This window comes from Marmota marmota, unplaced genomic scaffold (genome assembly GCF_001458135.2).
Source record: "Marmota marmota marmota unplaced genomic scaffold, marMar, whole genome shotgun sequence".
In the NCBI taxonomy this organism is placed as follows: domain Eukaryota; kingdom Metazoa; phylum Chordata; class Mammalia; order Rodentia; family Sciuridae; genus Marmota; species Marmota marmota.
In genome coordinates, this window is record NW_025999999.1 from 2,207,231 (window position 1) to 2,226,396 (window position 19,166).

Genomic DNA, 19,166 nt, shown 5'->3' on the forward strand with positions numbered 1-19,166 from the left:
ACCTGATATCTAAAACATGACATCTTCATTTCCTGTTAGGAAATCAATGAGACACAAAGCAGCTTGATCATAGTGTCTCCTTCCTCTTTCCTCCTTTCACCTTATGCCAACTTATGTCATTGAAATTGTTAAAATGTAATTCACATGCAAAAAGGTAGACAGAATTTTATAATAATTTTTTGCTCCTGTTTTTCAGGATTAACAGTTATCAATTCAAGACCAATCTTGTTTCATCTAAATTCTCTCATATGTCTTCTTCTTACTTTTAAAGTAAATTTCAGTTACACTATCATTTCATTTGTAAATATTTTGGCAAGTATTTCTAAGTGGTAAACTTTTAAAACTATAATACTAGGCATGTATCACTCTTAATACCTACATCTTAATACCGACAGTTTTCAAATATCCAATTGTCTCATAAATGCTCTATGTTTTTGTTTGTCTGAATTATAGTGATTGGTAAGTAATTTATGTCTCTTTTTAATTTGTAGGTTTTCCTTTCAATCTCTTTTTTTCCTTAATAGTTTTGTCAGGCTGAGAAATCATATAATTTGTCCTGTTTAGTTTCTCAAAATTCATACTGATTTTGCCCATAGTGTTGTTTAATATGTTCTTCTGATCTCTGTATTTCCTGTAAATTGATAAGACTATCTCATGGACACTCTTCTGTTCTTCTGTAATACCTAGTTTTCTATCTTTCTTATTATGCTATTGGCAGATGCCAAATATATTTATTTGCCAACCAAAAATTATTCATCCTTTCTCCTTGCTAGTTAGAACCATAATTTTAGATCAGGTGGTAATTGGCCCCATCTCAGAATATAAGTCATGATTGGTTTGAGTCAATCACAATGGCAAACAATTGCCATCAATTATTTCAGAGGTATGTATGTTACTCAGTCATGACCAGTAAAATATAAAGAGAAACTTATTGGGAGAAAAAAAAAGTTTCTCCCTGATTAAAAATGATAAGAAGAAAGACCTTTTCTGCTTTTGCTCACATCTACTTTGCTGCCAAGGGAGGATAAAATACCTGGTGCCACGGTGGCTACAGGATCTCACTCTTTCTCTTGTTCTTTATAAATTATCTTCTCTTTTTCTCTGGAAGCTTTTAGAATTTCCTTTCTGCCATTGATATTCTTAAATCTCACTATAACATGTTGAGGTTTTTTTAAAAAAAAAATTATATTTCCTATTTGACAACCTATAATTTATTTAGGGAAAACTTTTTTTTCAAATATTTTCTTTTCTCTCATATAAGCCTCCTATTTTCAAATATTGACACATTTACTTTTGTCTTCCACATCTTTTGTCTTTCCATTTCTTTCCTTTACTATCTTATCATGCTTTTCTGCATCCTTCTATGAAAATCCCTTAATCTGTTCTTACATTCACTGAGTTGTTCGGTGTTTTTTTTCCATTTTCTCATTTAACCATAAGTTGTTTCATTTATTTCAACTGCTTTATTTATATATTTTGTATTTCCCCATTCTTGCAATAATTTCTTGTTCTTGTACTATATAATCCCTCATCTCTTTAAGTGTTCTTAGCATGTTTACATCTTTGCTGTAGGTAATTCTTCATCAGAAAGTTTATATTGTTTGGTTTAATATCTTTCCTTCTAATTTTCTTCTTGTGTCCTGGGAACTTGTACTTGTTTTCTGGTTGTGTGTTTGGGTCGGGTTGAAAATCAGGTCCTAGTTAGTGTGTGTTTTTTGTGTGTGAGTTTGAGAAGAGAGGAAAGAATGGTCCAAGCAATGAGCAAGGCAGGCCAAACATTTCTGAGATTATTTGCTCTTAGTTGATGAGATTTTCAGCAATTTTCCTTCATCATTCTACTGATCATATGATTATCATCCACACTGGAATGCTTGACTATAAAGAGAGAGGTGGGGAAAATAGGTATACATCAAAAATTTCCTGGTCAGAGTTATATTGTCCCTTTACTCAACATTGATGTAATTTTTTGGTATGAGAGCAGGGGAAGACTTTTGTATTTTCTGGCATATGTTAAACTCTTGGCTACCCTGTGAATTATAGCATCATCTATTCTCCCCCACCTAAGATGTTCTGAAATCTTTTCTTAATCAATCCTAGTTGTTTTTGTGTACTTTAATGTCATCCACATGCTCTCCTCTGTGGCACATAATAGGTGTTCAAGAAAATTCCAGCTGAATAATATTAAAATAGACACTGGAAAAAAACATTGGGAAGGATACTGCTTGAAGCTCAACAAACATTTGATAGATTGCCAAGAATAATCACCTTATAACCTCTTTGACCAAGAAGTATGACCACATTATGGTAGATTACCTAGGCTCTTTGTCCCTCTTTTTTCCATTTCTATATGCACTTGAGGGTAAGGAGTTTGAGCTTGAGGTAAGAGATGAGCAAAAAGAAGAGATTCATTTTTAAGGGACTCTTGATCTCCAAATTTATAATTTAATTATAATTGTAGTTCTTAGGATAGCTTCTTGATAGCTAGTATCAAGCTATCTATGGCTAAAAAGCATACTTACATATTTGTAAATGCATATATAAGCTTGTTTATTATGGCATGGTATGATGTGATTTAGAGACGGTTATTTGTAGAGTGAGATGCATTTTCCATTTATATATTATTTTCAGGAGAAAATTTCACTGTTTTATATTGATATGCTTTAGGTCTGTGAATCAGATATTTTAAAATTCCCATCAAAATTGCAAGGGCATTCATGGAAATAGAAAAAGTAGTTATGAAATCCCATTGAAAAAATAAGAGGCCTAGAATAGGCAAAGCAATACTTAGCAAGAAAAATGAAGCAGGAAGCATCACAATACCACACCTTAAATTATACTACAGTGCTATAGTAACAAAAACTGCATGGTATTGCAACAAAACAGACACATATACCAATGGTACAGAATAGAAGACACAGAGGCAAACCCACATAAATACATTTATCTCAGACAAAGACACCAAAAATATGCATTGGAGAAAAGATAGCCTTTTTCAACAAATGGTGCTGGGAAAACTGGAAATTCATATGTAGTATAATGAAATTAAATCCCCATCTCTCAGCCTGCATAAAACTCAACTCAAAATGGATCAAAAACCTAGGAATTAGACCAGAAACCCTGAACCTGCTAGAAGAAACTGTAGGCCCAATACTTCAACATATTGGCTCAGGACCTGACTTCCTTAACAAGACTCCTAAAGTGCAATAAGTAAAATCAAGAATCAATAGATGGGATGGAATCAAATCTAAAAGCTTTTTCACAGCAAAGGAAACAATCAAGAGCATGAAGAGGCAGCCTACAGATGGAAGAAAAATCTATGCCGCCTGCACCTCAAATAGGGCATTTATATCCAGGATACACAAAGAACTCAGAAAACTCAACACCAAAAAATAAACAACCAAGTCAATAAATGGACAAAAAAATTAAACAGACACTTTCTCAAGAAGGATATGAAGAGTCAACAAATATACGAAAAAATGTTCAAAATCCTCTAGCAATTAGAGAAATGCAAATTAAAACTACACTGAGATTCCATTTCAGTCTAGTCAGAATGGCAATTATCAAGAATACAAGTAACAATAAATGTTGGTGAGGATGTGGGGAAAAGGTACACTCATACATGGCTCTTGGAATTGCAAATTGGTGCAACCACTCTGGAAAGCAGTATGGAGATTTCTCAGAAAACTTGGAATGGAACTACCAATTGACCCAGTTATACCACTGCCCAGTTTATACCCAGAGGACTTAAAATCAGCATACTACAGTGATGCAGCCACATCAACATTTATAGCAGCTCAATTCACAACAACTAAGCTATGGAGCCAACCTAAGTACCCTTCAACAGATGAACGGATAAAGAAAATGTGGTATATATAGACAATGGAGTATTACTTAGACTTCAAGAAGAATGATTTTATGACATTTGCCGGTAAATGGATGGATCTGGAAAGTATCATGCTAAGTGAAATAAGCCAATCCCCAAAACCAAAGGTCGAATGTTTTCTCTGATATGTGGAAGCTAACCCACAATAAGGATAGGGGGGAGAAATAGTAGCTCAGTGGATTAGACAAAGGGGCATGAAGGTAAGGGAAGAGGATGGAAAAAGGAAAGACAGTGGAATGAATCTGACATAATTTTCCTGTGTACCACAGTGACTCTCACCATGTATACATCCACAAGAAATTAATTAAAAAATAACTATGGGTAAATATAGAAAGATCAATAGAGGGAAGGGAGTAGGGGTGGGGAAAAAGAAGGGGAAGGAGAAGTACTGGGCTCTGAGTTAGAACAAGATATATTCCATGCTTATATAATTATATCAAAATAGATTCTGCTGTCTCATATAACTAAAAAGAATCAACTAAAAAAAGCCGAAGTTTGTAATTAAGATGGAAACTTTGTGCTATCACCACCAACATTATTGTATCACTTACATTACTGTATGTGCAAAGGATTATGCTGCAATCTTCCAACCAATGGTTAAGTGTGTTTTGCATAACTGAGAATTTTAGAGATCAAATGCCCTGAAGCTAATAAATAGCATTCAGGTCTTCAGAACCAACTATTTAAAGCATTAATCTAGATACCCTATCCCCATTAACTATTCTTCTCAAGTATAAAATATTCCAGAATCTTTTCTTAAGCTATTATTTAGCTTTCTTTTGTAGTTCTTTTTTTTTTCTAAAAAAAATTTTAGTTTTCAGGACACAATATTTATTTTTATGTGGTGCTGAGGATCCACAACCCCAGCCCCTATAGTTCTTCCCTTTCTCTCTTTCAGTCCTATTCTTTCCTTCCTGTTTCACTCCTTTTCTTTGCTAACTTCAAGGTTTAATACCCAAGAGGAAAGCAAAAGAATTACTAAGTTTGTGTATTAGGGATGAAAGAAGAGGAAAGGGGAAAGATAAGGTAGATCTAATATTCAATTTACTTAATAAATATACTTTATTTATTGTATAATATACATGGAGGTTTGCAAAGTTTTATAGATGAATATATACATATAAGTAAAAGGTACAGTGAATGAAGGAGAGGGTGTACTTAATGTGAAAAACAAAAACCTCATCAAAACAAACTTTGCCCAACAATCATCTTTCATTAACCCCCCCAAAATCGGTTCCCTTTCCTCTACAATGTGCATGCCTGCTTCTGGCTTGATTAGAATTGAAGACCGGGAGAGAGAGGGATGTTGTATAAGTCAAAAGAAAATCCATTTTGTAAACATATTTATCATTCCACCATGTCCCTTTTGACATTTACATAAGAATTTCTCCTTATGACTACTCTCCTTTTCTTGGTGGAATTTTTAGATCAACAGGCACAGTGACAAATAGAGCTTCCTAAGACAAAATGAGGATCCTTCACATGCTATTTTTATTAAAGAATAGAGAAAATCTTGTGTATGGCTATGAATTGAAATTTTCCAAAGCATACTCTAAGACAATGAAAAGTATTCATCATACCTATCATTTAAAGTTTTTTTTTTAATATTACAAATGATACACATGCTTAAAAAACAAACAAGGAACATAAAATAGAATCCAAAAATGTCATCTTAACACCCCTTAATATCTTGTCATATCCCTCTGCACCCCATCCCTCTTTTCTTTTTCTGTAGTTAGTAACAGTTGCTGCCAGACTCACTTGTGGGTTTTTTTTTTTTTAAGAAAGATAATTTGTGTAAGGAATGAGACTGATTTAATAGGGTGCATTTCTGAAATGCTCTAAAGGAGAGAAGAGGGGCCACATTTGTACTCTTGGTCTAGTCCTGTTGGGGAATGCGGGGGCGGGGGGGGGGGAAAGATTCCTTTGATTGGCACAAGAGCCTCTCTCACTGTAAAGACAACTTTTAGACCAATTGTTAAATATGTATAAGTTGGGAGTTCAACACGTCTCCCAGCGTCGTGGACGGCAGCTTCTTTCGTTGACTGGGGCTTCAATGGCTGCTAAAATCTGCTTGTCAGTGGCCAGTGGTGGGAAGACGCCATTTGCTAAACCGGAACTGATTAAAATCTCAGAGTTGAGACCATTCCCAGTCAGCAAGAGCTTGCCAAGTGCACACAGTTCCTGCTCTGGTGTCTACTCTGAAGAGCCCAGAATGGACGTCTGTCTGCCATTTCATTGGCAGTAGGATCTCTGCAGCTGCTGGTGAGCAAAATGGGGAGCAACAAGTCAGTAGACAGGGTAGAGCGCTAACTACAGAACTCAGCCGAGAGTCCGGCTCTATGGCCTACTCTCGCCAAGATGAGGCGCGGACCCAGCCGGCCTCCGTTGTCTTCCGCTCGCCTCAGGTGCAGCGCGGATCCCTCCGCCGCAACGTGCATTCCCGATAGCGCTGCGCTCGGCTTTCCGGAAATACCCGGATGGAAGGGTAATGGCCGCCATCAGGGACTCGCAGGCAATGGGGACCACGACAGGTATTCCCTGTGAGCGGGACTGCCCAAACCCGCTAGGATGCCGGGACTTCTAGAGCACCAGCTAGGAGCCAAAGAGCGAATTTGTGGGGGCTCTCGGGTCCCCAATACGGGCTAGGGGATCCGCCTCTTGTGATAGGAAGCGCCTGTTAAAATAGTCCCGGCCATGCAGCGCTTCCGCCTAACTTGCTGCAAAGTTTTTCTGGAGAAGTCAGTCTTTTTATTCAGCGCTTTTGCAGGCTGCTAGGGCTGGTCTGTTCGCTTCGTAGCTGGGGGTTGTTTTAAGTCTGAGCTTTTTGAACTCTCCACTCTCTCACATCCTAGGGGCTGGGCGGGAGCACGGCACGGTGTGCCTCCGCGCGCCCGAGGGGGCAGCGGAACCCCGGAGGAAGGGGCGGATCGGGCGCGGTGTTTGGGGCGAAGCGGGGCGCGCGGCGCTCGAAGCACCACTCGGCGGGTACCGCGGCTCCTCGAGACTGCATGGGCACCCCCTCAGGCCCCACCCCTCGAGCTGTAGGTTCGCTAGCCCGACTCGACGGCATCCCTGTTATGGTCTCAGTCTATGGTCATTGGGGGCTGTTTCTTGCAGAGGTGCCAAGCTCCCTGGCGCTTGCACCCTTCTCGCCCTCTTAAGAGCTGGGCAAAGGTGCTCTTACCTGTAGACCCCAACCACACTCAATGGCAGATGAGTTTTGGTGTAACTGGCTTTTTTGCACTTGAAGTGTCCATTTTGAAACTGTTCTTAACATGGTGTCCTCTTTGTCGAGTAGGTAGTCTCTGACTAGGTGTCTTTGGTAATTGAAAGTATATGGGGGTGAATGTACATAAGATAAAATGTTTTAGCTCTTAAGTAGACCAGTGAGACAGTTGTATCTTTAAAGTTCCAAAAACAAAAGTTGAGGCTCGGTTTCCCTTTTTTATGTTTAAAATTTGGTCTTTTAGTGTTTGTGAACCATTTTAGTGAAAACATGGTTGAGTTTCTTACCAGAAGTCTTAAAAAAAAGAAAAAAACTCTAGGAAAATGAAATTAGTGTTTAAAGGATTCATAAGAATGTTGAACTTTGTATGATTGTCTTAGTCATGAACAGTGAAGACAACAAACACATCAGGTTAGGAAATTAATTTGAGAGTCTGTGCATATTAGTCATAATCTATAAGATATTGTTTGAATTACCTTTTCTGCAGCAAGAGGTTTAATTTGAGCGTAAAGTTAATATCTTCAGGTTGAATAGATAACTACCATTTTAATTGACTCATGGAAATTCCTTGTCATTGTCAGAGTTTAACTCCAGATCTATACAAATGGGTTCATTTTCTTTCAGCAAATCTTTTTTCCCCTGAAATTTACAGACATTATGTTGCATTGATATTTTCAGGGCATCGGCATTTTGTGGGGGAAGGTAAACAGTAGACCACCTTGGTTTTTGCTAAAATTGTAATTACCAATTCAAAACATTTTATATATGGTTGTATGAAAAGATAAAAGGACAGTGACCACAGTGAATATCTACTGTATGAATGTAGAAGTGCTTCAGATTTTTACTATGTCACATTTCATATCCTGTCTTTTCTGGTAATAGTATCCTATGATGCCCAAAGTTTTTCTATTTATATGAAGAGAAATATTTTAGCCTGTATCTGTAATTTGACTTCAAAGTACAACTTAAAATGCCCTTTTAACATACCTTTATTGTTATTTTTTGGTTTGTATTTGTTTGGAATTTTTCTCATTGGAGTATTGTGTGCTTTAAGGCACTAATACAACTTTTTTTTTTTTTTTTTAATTATATGAGACTTGAATTTTGCCTAGATTCCTTCAGGTACTAAAAGATTATTGACAAAACACTATAATCAGAAGAAAAGGACTATTACAAAATGTTGAAATTTTACTTATTATCTGATCCAGGTGTGTAGGCAGTGAATGGGATATTGACTTCACGTGATGAGCAATTTTCATAGGACATTATACCAGAGTGAGAATTGTTAAGAGGTAATATGGTAGTAGGATATTAGGGTTGGGCCAGACTAATGTTCCCTCTCATATTAAATAAAGGTATTAACTAGATTGATTCCAAGCTTTGAGTTGTAACTTTTGTAAATATATAATGTTGTCACTGGATATCAATGACAATGTAATATGCATAGGTTCAGAGAGGAGGTTTTTCAAAATTATGCTATATTGAATGTGAAATGTTACCAAATTGAGTACAGAAATGTTTCACTAACAGTTTTTGTAATCAGAATTTTAAAATCTTGCATTTTGTTTGCAGATAATCATCTCTTCCTTTGATCATGGTTGCTGATTGTGACATTGTCCAAGCATTAAATTGTGTGCCTTTTATTCCTTCAAGAAAGAGGTATTGTAAAGACTGAAATACCTGGAGTATTTGATTTGTTACATAGTAAGTTCATATGTTTTAATACTGGATTAAACTAAAATAGTTATTTAAATATCAGTTTTCATAAATTATAAGTTAGATTTTTTATTTTTGGTCTTAATAAATTATTTATACATGGGTTTTCCTTTTAATAGAAACCAAAAGGTAATTTTTGGTCTTATAGTTTATTATTTAATATTTTTCTTAAAGCTCTAAAGATGAATTTTAGATTTGTTATTTTTATGAATGTAGAGGTAGTAATAGGGGCATCTGAATAATGAACACTGGAGATAAAAATGATAGAAACTTATTTTATAGCTGTATAAATGGCCAGAAAAGTGACTGTGTTTTTGGTCTGATCAGTGCTAAGTAGTACACCTAAGAAAAATTATGAAATATGTATTTATATTAATAGCATCTACATTATGAGTCAGAAAAGGGTGTGGGAATCACTATAGATTTATTACTAATTTCCTGGAGACAGTCATCTGAATATCCTGGTGTGGACAAAAGAAAAGGCAAAAATCTGGTAATAAATCCATGTTATTAGAGGGAAAGCTATGGAAATGTAGTGGGAAATATTTTACCCTGTACTGATTATCTACTCCTCACACACAGATGTCCTTGTTTGTATTTGATAGGTCTTAAGATATTTGAAATCCCAGAATTCTTGGGTATCTCAGTATCTTAAAATTCCTCTCATCAAGGGTATTAAATATACTCATTAATATAGCACTAAATGAGGAAAAAGATTATGTATGTAACAGCTGAAGAGCTGAAGTAAACCATATCACCCTGCATTATTATTTTATCAATCATAACTGTGTTCCTCCTTGATCTTCACAGATGGTTTTCTTTTTCAGGGCCACTTTTCACAAAGGCATGAATTTTTAATTTTGTCAAAAAATTTATGACAACTATTTTGAGTAGAGAGCAACAAAGCTTGAGTTGAGGTACCAGTTTATCAATGTTTTTTACTTGAATAACATCTTCTATAATATTTGTTTGAGCCTCTTGCTAGGAGATTTACATGGGTACTGTGTTGTTCCTGAGTAGAGAAACTAATGCTGAATACTAAGAGTTTTATATTCCATATTTGGTCTACATTATTCAAAAAAAGAAATACAAGTACTTAGAACAAGAGCTTCGGATGTAGTGAAGTAAATAAGAGACTGCTGTATGATGACTTAGCAAATGATTTGGATTGTTTCATCTTGCAAAATTTATGAGCAAAGTTTGACTAGAAATTTGTTGTGATTGGTCTGGCTGTGGGCTGGGGATATAGCTCAGTTGATAGAGTGCTTGGCCCCCCCCCCCCCCCGCCTCCAAATAAATAAACCTATTCCCTGGTCTGGCTGTGTGAGAAAGTGTCAGAATATTAAAATGAAAGTGCTTAGGAGAAATACTTGGCCTTGGTAATGCAAGCCTGTAATTCTAGCTACTTAGGAAGCTGAAGCAGGAGGATCACAAGATGGAGGCTAGCCTCAAAAAAAAATAAAAAGGGCTAGGTATGTAATTCAGTGGTAAAGGGCCCCCAGGCTCAATCCCCAATATCACCCCATAAAATGAATAGAAGCTTAAAAGAATTAAATAGGCTTCCCAGGGGGAATCTCATTTCAAGAGGTAGTAATAGCTAAAACCAAGTATTGGCTTTATAAAAAGTTAAGTAACTCCAAAATATAGTAAAGCATCACTAGTTCCTGTTGAAAATTGGGTTGTAGGTTTTGACTGGTAGAAGACATACAGATTTTTGTCTGTTTAGTATTGCACCATTTGGGAAACAACCCTCACTATTCTGAGTGATTGGTGAGCTGTCAGTATTATAACTCATCCCAGTTACAGCAGTGATTATGTCTTACTCAAGCAGAGCCCATTAGAATTCTTTGAAATTGATGTATGAATGTGGAAAGAAGCTCCCTTTTCTTTGAAGTTATTAATTTGGGAGGGAGCTAGTGACATTCTTTCCCATGTGTATGTGAATCCCATTTGTAGAGGGAGAATGTGAAGCCAATAGAGATGAGAAATGGATAGTGATAGAGTGCCAATTTCAGTCTCAGGGAACATAGACTCTTGGGCTAAAATTCCATGTGTAATTGATTTGAATGGGATTGCAGCAGAAAGTGTTCTTATGATTATGTGACCCTTATAAATTTAAGGTGAGTGCATTGCATGGTCATTCACATACTCCATATATTTGCTTCTTTCCTCTACCTTATAAAAGATGCTTTTCACTTACTACTTATTCATCATTCCTTCATGCATTTAGTTCTTTCTTCATTCAACTTACAAACAGTTATTGAGTGTCTATTACATGTAAGTATGTGCAGCTGCCTGAATGGTTAAGATTCTGAATGAGGCTGAGTGGATGGTGGACTTTATCTAATATAGCACATTTAAGAAATATATTTAGTTTACACAGACCAACAAACATGCGTTGAGAATAATCAGTGCTGTGCTTAACATTTCAGTAAGAATTAGAGGAGTTTGAAGAACTCAAAGTGCTTTCAGATAAGGAATACAAATTCATGTGTAGGGAACAACACAAAAAAACAGATAAATGAATGCACAGTTGTTTTTTTAAATCTGAGTTCATTTAGGAAGGAAATTAGGGTTGGCCCATGTAGGCAGGTTTTTTTTTTAAAGGAGTCATAACTACACATGGGTTTTGACTTGTAAGTGGAGTTTTGATAGGCACAGAGAATAATTAAAGAAACAGTGGAGTTGGAAATGATTATTGGCTGACTCAAGATGGGATGGAGATTGCTTTGTAACATTATTTTGGGGGAGTAAGAAGATAGTAGCAAATAAGATTTGACTTTTTAGGTAAATATGTGTGGCATTTAGAAAGCCAACCAGGAATTTCATTTCTTTTTACTTAGAGGTTTCTTTGAGTAAAATGCTTATATTCCTTTTAAGATAATGCCATTTAGGGATGGTAAAACATAAAGTAAATGTAACAAAATGGTGTAAAGTCATTCATTGTGGAAAAAACTTGGTTGTTTATCTATTTTGAATTTTTAAAAAACAGTAATTAACTTGGAATGCTAATGTATGTTTCATACATATTTTTTTCTTACCTCACCCTTTTCAAGAGATCTTTCAGTATAAACAGATAAAACCATACCCTCTTTAGAAATACAGCCAGTTTAAAACTAATGTAGCAATATATTTATCAAAATATTTTAAAAGAGACAAAGAACAAAACTGAAGCAATATTTGATTGCTTATAGAATTCATTTTGAGCTGGATACTAGGAATAGTATAGAGGTTAATATGTCACTTTGTTATTAAATGTTATTGTGTTTTAGACCCTTGCCTACCTTTTCCCCTCACGGCCATTTATCTGACCCTCAATTTGGAGAGCATCATTTGAAATATTCCATTATACCAGAGTTGGCAAACTTACTATAAATGGCCAGATAGTAAATGTTTTAGGCCATATGGTTTCTGTCACAGTTATCAGCTGACATTATAACATGAATGCAGTCACAGACAATATGTAAATGAATGTGTGTGGCTGTGTTCCAATGAAAATTTCCAACATAGGCCACAGTCCAGATTTAGTCCACAGGTTGTAGTGTGCCAACCTCTGTGGTAGACTTAATCAGGCATTTCACAAGCTCTCAGTCCTGTGTGCCTACCTGCTAACATCTTTATTCTCCTCTCTAGTTACTACAAATGATACTATGCTCCTTTCCAAGTTCAATTGCAACTTATTCACTAGTTTCTATCCTTTCTGACCTGTTGAAAGGCATTGTTACTGCATTCATTCCTTTCTTTTACAGTTTTTTCATTTTACTAGAATTGATTCTTTCCTTATTCTGGGAACACTTTCTTTATTTGGCTTTCAGAATATTACATTCTGATTACCTTTAGTTTCACTGTTTATTTATTTTCCATTTCATTTGATGGTTCTTATCTTTTTCCTCTCAGTGTTGTAATGTTTTAAGGCTCAGACTTTGGTCTTCTGTATTTATTTCTTGTTTATTTCATCCTGTTCCAAATATATAAATTCATATATCTCTTCTTGACTCTTAAAATTTTATCTTCCACCTAAACCTCTTTATTCTATATCCAGTTACACATTCCACATTTCCAGTTGGATGTCAGATAGACATCTCAAAGTTTACACAACTAACACTGGCCTTTTGATATAATTTCCTGCTACTTTCATAGTCCCTTTTTTTTTTTTTTTCCCCTTAGTAAAGAGCAACTCAGTTCTTCCAGTGACTGGGGTCATAATTTTTAATTATTCTTGATATGTTTTTTTTTTCTCTCTCAGAAAGTATGTCACCTGATCTTATGGGTCATATTTTTCAAAATATATTCAGAATCTTACCATGCCTTATTGCTTTCATCAAGACCCATCATCTCATCAACTGGATAGTTGTAGTATATTAACCTTCAAACTGGTCCCTTGCTTCTGCTCTTAGATCCCTCTTAAATGCTGAAATGTGATCTCTTTAAAAAATAATTTGGCTCATGTTACTTCTCTGCTTCACTAGCTTCCCATCTCATACATAGTAAAACCAAAGTCCTTACAGCATCGTCCATCAAGCCCCAAGCCCTATTTTTTGAGGAAGCAGTACTAGTGATTGAATCGAGGGCCTCATGCATACTAGGCAAGCACTCTGCCACTAAACCACATCCCCAGCCCTTTGTTAAAATTCTTATTTTGAGACAGGTTCTTGCTGGGTTGCACAGACTGACCTTAAACTTGTGATCCTCCTGCCTTAGCCTTCTGAGTAGCTGGGATTCCAGGTGTGTACCAACACAACTGCTCCCATGTTACTTCTTTGACCTAACTCTTACTGCTTTACCTTTCATTCTTTCGTTCAGTTGTGCTGATATTTTTGGTATTTCCCAAATAGGCTAGACATGCTGTACACTCAGGGTCTTGGTAGTTACTGTTTCTCTACTTGGAGTACTGGCTCCCTCATTTTCTTAAGATTTTGGCTCCAGGGGGCTGCAGTTGTGGCTCAGTGATAGAGTGCTTATCTAGCATGTGTGAGGCACTGGGTTTGATCCTTAGTACCACATAAAAATAAATAAATAAATAAAGGTATTGTCTCTGTCTATAACTAAAAAATTTTGGCTCCAATAATACTTTTTTGTTTTGGTTGCTGAGGATGAACCCAAAGCCTCCACATCACTCTCCAGCTCCTAATAAGACCTTTTTAAGTGAGGCCTCCCTGACTTCATATTTAAAATTGAACTCTCTGGTTCTGTCTTTTCTTCCCTGCTTCATTGTTTTCTGCAGGGAAAACTGTCACCTTTAAATGTATTATATATAACTTATTTACTTTATCACCTAAATAACTAGTAGAGTATTAACTCCATGAGGGGAGGGATTTTTGTTTGCTTCATTGACTTTTGTATTCCCAGTGCTTAGAACAAAGACTGGTACCTAATGGTGCCACCTATAAGTCCAGCACTATCCCAGATGCTGGTGTTACAGCAAAGAACATATGTGTGTGTGTGTGTGTGTATGTATATGTGTGTGTGTGTGTGTGTGTGTGTGTATAAAACTAATAAGGACAAATTTAAATTTAAAATAAAAAAAGGTTATATAAGTTTATAAATAATCCGGGGAGGTTAAATTTAAAAGATGAAATGGCATAACAATGTAACACATTTTGCCAAGGCACATGCCAGTAATCCCATCTACTTGCAAGACTGAAGCAGAATCACAAGTTCAGAACCAGCCTTGGCAACTTAATGAGACCCTGTCTCAAAATATAAAATTTAAGAAAAAGGACTGGAGCTGGAGCTCTGTGTAGGCGCTTGCTTAGCATTCTCAAGGCCCTCAGTTCAATCCCAAGTACTACCAAAAAATATCCAAACAAACAAATAAAATAGAACCAGATCGTGATAAGGTGGTGAGCACTGACTACCCTTTTTGTAAGTATTTAAGGAAGGGAAAGATTAGTGAGTATTGCTGAAGTCTCACGTCCCTGTAGGAGAGAATTGGAATATTCAACTGTTACTGAATTTAGTTAAGAGGAAAGGGAATGACATGCCTGGTGAAAGGAAACAGTATGAACAAGGTAAATTAAGGCATGTATGTATGGGTAAGCATCTTTTATATTAAACAGTTATGCATCATAGTTCATAGCATGAGAAATGTTTCCCTGAATCAGGAACTGTGTCTGCGTATTTTAATCTTTAATTTTAAACTTGTTCATGCCATCCTACCTTAATGGTATGTGGCTCACATGTACACTAAATTACATTTGCATACTTAAGCCTACATTTCTGTTTTCTGTGTTTGAGTTACTTTTTAGGCCACATTGATTGGAAGGGAGCTGGCTTTGGTTATGTATATCAATTCTACAAAACTTTTTTTCTTATTTAAAACATAACAGGCATTAGTTCCTCTGGTGAATTTTTTAAAAACTTGAAACAGCTACAAAACAAAAAGACATTAGTTTTTTTCCAAGTTATGAAGACAGTAGCTATTTCAAGGGCACTTATATAAGTCTTAGGGTTTTTTTTTTTTTTTTTTGCTTTGTTTTCTAGATTCTTGTATTTTTCAGTAAATTTTTTCCTGCTGCAAGCTACTTTGATCTCCAGTCATATATAAATGTTTCATACTTATTTATCTCTACAGGAAAAGAGTAGGTAGCTCAAGAATGCAGTAGTTATAGAAAAAAAAATCATGACTGTTTTCCTTTCTGTGTAATGTGACAAATTACATGCTGAGTCACAAATATGGCTGTGCTAAAATCCGAATTTTTTAGTTCTTTCTTAGTGTTTAACCAACTAAAGTGTAGTTAGTAGCACATAGAGTCTTCTTTTTAGGCTCTGTAGAATGACTTTGCTTTTTATTTTGTTGTAAAGAGCAATATAACTCTCCAGGAATGGTACCTTTTGATTCACTCTGTTCAAATCATCCTTATCCTTGGCATTTTGCTTTGGGAATTTCTTTGTACCCAGTGTAAGAGTCCTATGTTAACATTGCTACTTCCCTGTTTCCTCATTTTTAATTTTAATTGTTACTCTAGTTTTCTAATTTTCTCACCTCTATTTTTACTCTTTGGCCAATTTATCTTGCCTTCTGGTGCCATTCTAAGAATATTTCTGAAATAACTACTTTTGAAACTTCTCTGTCCTCATAAATTAACAATGGCTCCTAGTTACCTTTCATATCAAGTTCACATCTGTCCTCTGTAGTCTTTCTTACTTAACCACCCATTATGCATTCATTCTTTCTTTGATCTAGCACTTGAGAGAAAAATGCTTTCCTTCCAACTTTTCTGTTTTTCAGGTTTAGATTGCTTTTGCTTTCTTTCTTACATGTTTAAGTCCTACTTCTCTTCAAAAGACCTTTACAGAACCTACCCTTTTGTGAAATAAACACAGTTAGCATTGATCTATCAACTTTCTGTCCTAAGTAATAGCAACCAAAGTGAATTACTAGTTCAAGCTGAAAGGAGGAGTTACTTTAAGGAAAAGGGATTCCTGAAATTCAAGGGCAAGAACATACAGGCAGACCTCAGTAGAGGCTTATGGCTACAAGCAATATCAGAGTAATTAGTTTCAGTGAGGGTACTTGGGAAAGCCAATGATCTCTCCCTATTGATTTGGTTTGTTTCTTTTATGCTATACCATGCTGTCATTCTTCTAAAGAATTAACATGTCATCAGTAGTTTAGAGAATGTCTTTCTATATAGAGTTGTCTATTTTTTAAAAATATTTATTTTTTTAGTTATAGTTGTACACAGTACCTTTTATTTTACTTTATTTTATTTTATGTGGTGCTGAGGATTGAACCTAGGGCTTTGCACATGCTAGGCGAGCGCTCTACCGCTGCTGAGCCACAACTCCAGCCCAGATTTGTCAAATATGTTTAACAAACATATAGTCATGGAATATTTCTTCTGACAAAAATGACATAGAAATGAGGGTCTTTTAATTTAAAAATGTATTGCATGCCTTAATCTACAACTTCCTTTATTTTAAAAATTAAAAATATTATTCACAATAAATATCTTTACAAGTCAGTTCAGTGTCTACATCTTCTTACCCTCTCCCCACCCCAGTCCCCATCCTCTGTTCCTTTTTCTTCACTGGCCAACAGTGGGCATTAGAAATATACAACATGTCCGTTTGGGGCTGTGGCTCAAAGGTAGAGTGTTCGCCTACCATACGTGAGGCATTGGGTTCGATCCCCAGCACCACATACAAATAAAATAAAGATATTGTGTCCACCTATAACTAAAAAATAAATATTTTTAAAAAAAGAAAGAAATTTTATGACATGTCGGTGCTAAGAATGTAGCTTGGTGTTGGAGCACCTGCCTCCCATGTGTGAGGGCCTAGTTTAATCCCCAGCACCTCAAAAAATAAAAACATGTGACATCTTTAACAATCGATTGGCAGAATTTTTCTTATTTTAATTTGTTTTGGATTCTACGGATGTTGCCCATATTTTCACTTAAGAGTCCTCTGTGACTTTGTTCTTTGCCCATTTTGTAATGTGTTTTTATTATTGTCAGATATATTTATATAAAAATGCATAAAATATACACGTCTTAGATAATAAAACAAATAACCTTTATATTTACTGTTTTAAGTTAACCAGTGTGTTCTCTTTGGTTCTATCCTCCCTACCCATATGAAATTGCTATTCTGACACTTTTGGTATTTTTATAAGAATTAACTCCAAGTTTTTTAGTTTTGAAAATTTGGTAATAAGCCTAAATCTTGCATCTAGCTATGCAATGAAAAGTAACAATGGTATTAGATGAAGGCTCCCAGGGGATGCTAAGGTGAACAAGGCACCTGGGCCATAGTCTAGCTTTAGCTTTTGTGGTAGTTAACTGGGAGCCCTTTTGGGGATGTTGGTGTATTAAGTCAAGAGTGAATCCTAGGAACTTGAGGGCTCACCATAATCAGAATCTGATGGGTCTGTAGTGTGGACAGACACTGGATATCTGGAAGAATGAGTAGTCTGGTTTGAAATTGGTTTTTGAGGTCACCATGTGACAAGTTACATGCTGAGTCACAGTGTGAATATAGGAACATAGAAAGGAAAACAGAAAAACCATCAGTAGATATCAACACAAGTCAAATACAGATGAGATCTGGGCCTGGCTCACCTGGGAATTCTGTGCTAAGGTTGAAAAGATGGTGTGAAGTTCTTAATGATGAGTGTTCATCTTTGACCTGCCTGGAATATGTGATCTGATGCCAAGCTTTTATACTGGGATTTCCCTTTACTGTTTATTTTCTATTTGGGTGGAATGTATCTTCTAGGAACTTCTTAAGGAAGTGTATCTGGCAGGTAAATTTTGAGATTTTTCTTTCATGTCTTCATTTTATCCTTACACTTGATCAGTAGCTTGGCGAAGTATAGAATGTTCAGTTAGAAGTTTTACCTCAGGATTTGAAAGCATTGTGCTTTGTTTTTGTCTTCCCATTGTTGTTGTGAGAAGTCTGGAGCCTTCTGATTTCTGAACTTTTGTTATATGACCTGTTTTTCTCTCTATAAACATTTGGGATATTCTTTTTGCCCTACTGTTCTGAATCTTTTGCAATGATATGTCTTGGTTCATATGATATGCCTTGCTGTGCATATAGAAGACAATTTTATCCTGGAAACTGATTTTATACAGTTCAGTACTGTAAAAAATAATTTATGATTGCCGCCCTCTTTTTGTTTGTACTTTGTTTCTCCATTCCTGTGGTGTTAGACCTGAATTGCTTCTCTTAATTTTCTTGGTTCTCCTATTTTTATCTTGTATTTTAAACCTTCTACTTCCTGTCCTTCTTTTCCTCCCTGTCTTGTACTGGGGATTAAATCCAGGAGCATTCTACCCTTGAGTTACTTCCTGAACTTTTTTCTAAAAAGTTTTAAACCTTTTGTGACAAGTTCCCTGGGCAGGCCCCAAGCTTATAATCCTCTTGCCTCAGCCTCCCCAGAAGCTGTGATAACAGATGTGTGCCACTATGCCTAGCTTTTTATTTCTTTTATTATTATTTTTGAGACAGGGTCTTGCTATATTGCCTATATTGTCCAGGCTGTCCTTGGAATCATGGTTCTCCTGCTTCAGACTCCTGAGTAGCTGGCCTACAGGCATATGCCATTGCTTCTGGTGTTTATTATATTTATTTAGAGTTCTTCTTTGTTCTCTTAATGTTCCTTTTTTTTGTGGTGGGGGTAACATTCTGTTCTTTTTTGCATTTTATTCTTATTTGTTCTAGGTAGTTATACATGATAGCAGAATACTTTTCAATTCATTGTATACAAATGGAGCACAACTTTTCATTTCTCTGCTTGTACATGATGTAGAGTCACACCACATGTACAGTCATACATGTACCTAGGGTACATGTTCATCTCATTCCACCATCTCTCCTGCCCCCATATCC

At 36.0% G+C, this 19,166-nt stretch overlaps 1 protein-coding gene across 6 annotated transcripts in view; it reads left to right on the forward strand.

Moving 5' to 3' along the window:
- The first annotated feature begins 5,981 nt into the window (after positions 1–5,981).
- Positions 5,982–19,166, forward strand: part of Znf518a (zinc finger protein 518A) — a 28,772-nt gene continuing 15,587 nt past the window's right edge. Inside the window, exons 1-2 of one of the 6 annotated variants that reach the window (XM_048807057.1) lie at positions 5,982–6,148; positions 8,685–8,816. The gene's annotated coding sequence lies outside the window, so the exon portion shown is untranslated. Of the gene's footprint in view, positions 6,149–6,289; positions 6,418–6,504; positions 6,928–8,684; positions 8,817–19,166 lie in introns of those variants that run through there. The other 5 variants (XM_048807059.1, XM_048807055.1, XM_015494569.2 and 2 more) reach the window with 5 other exon arrangements.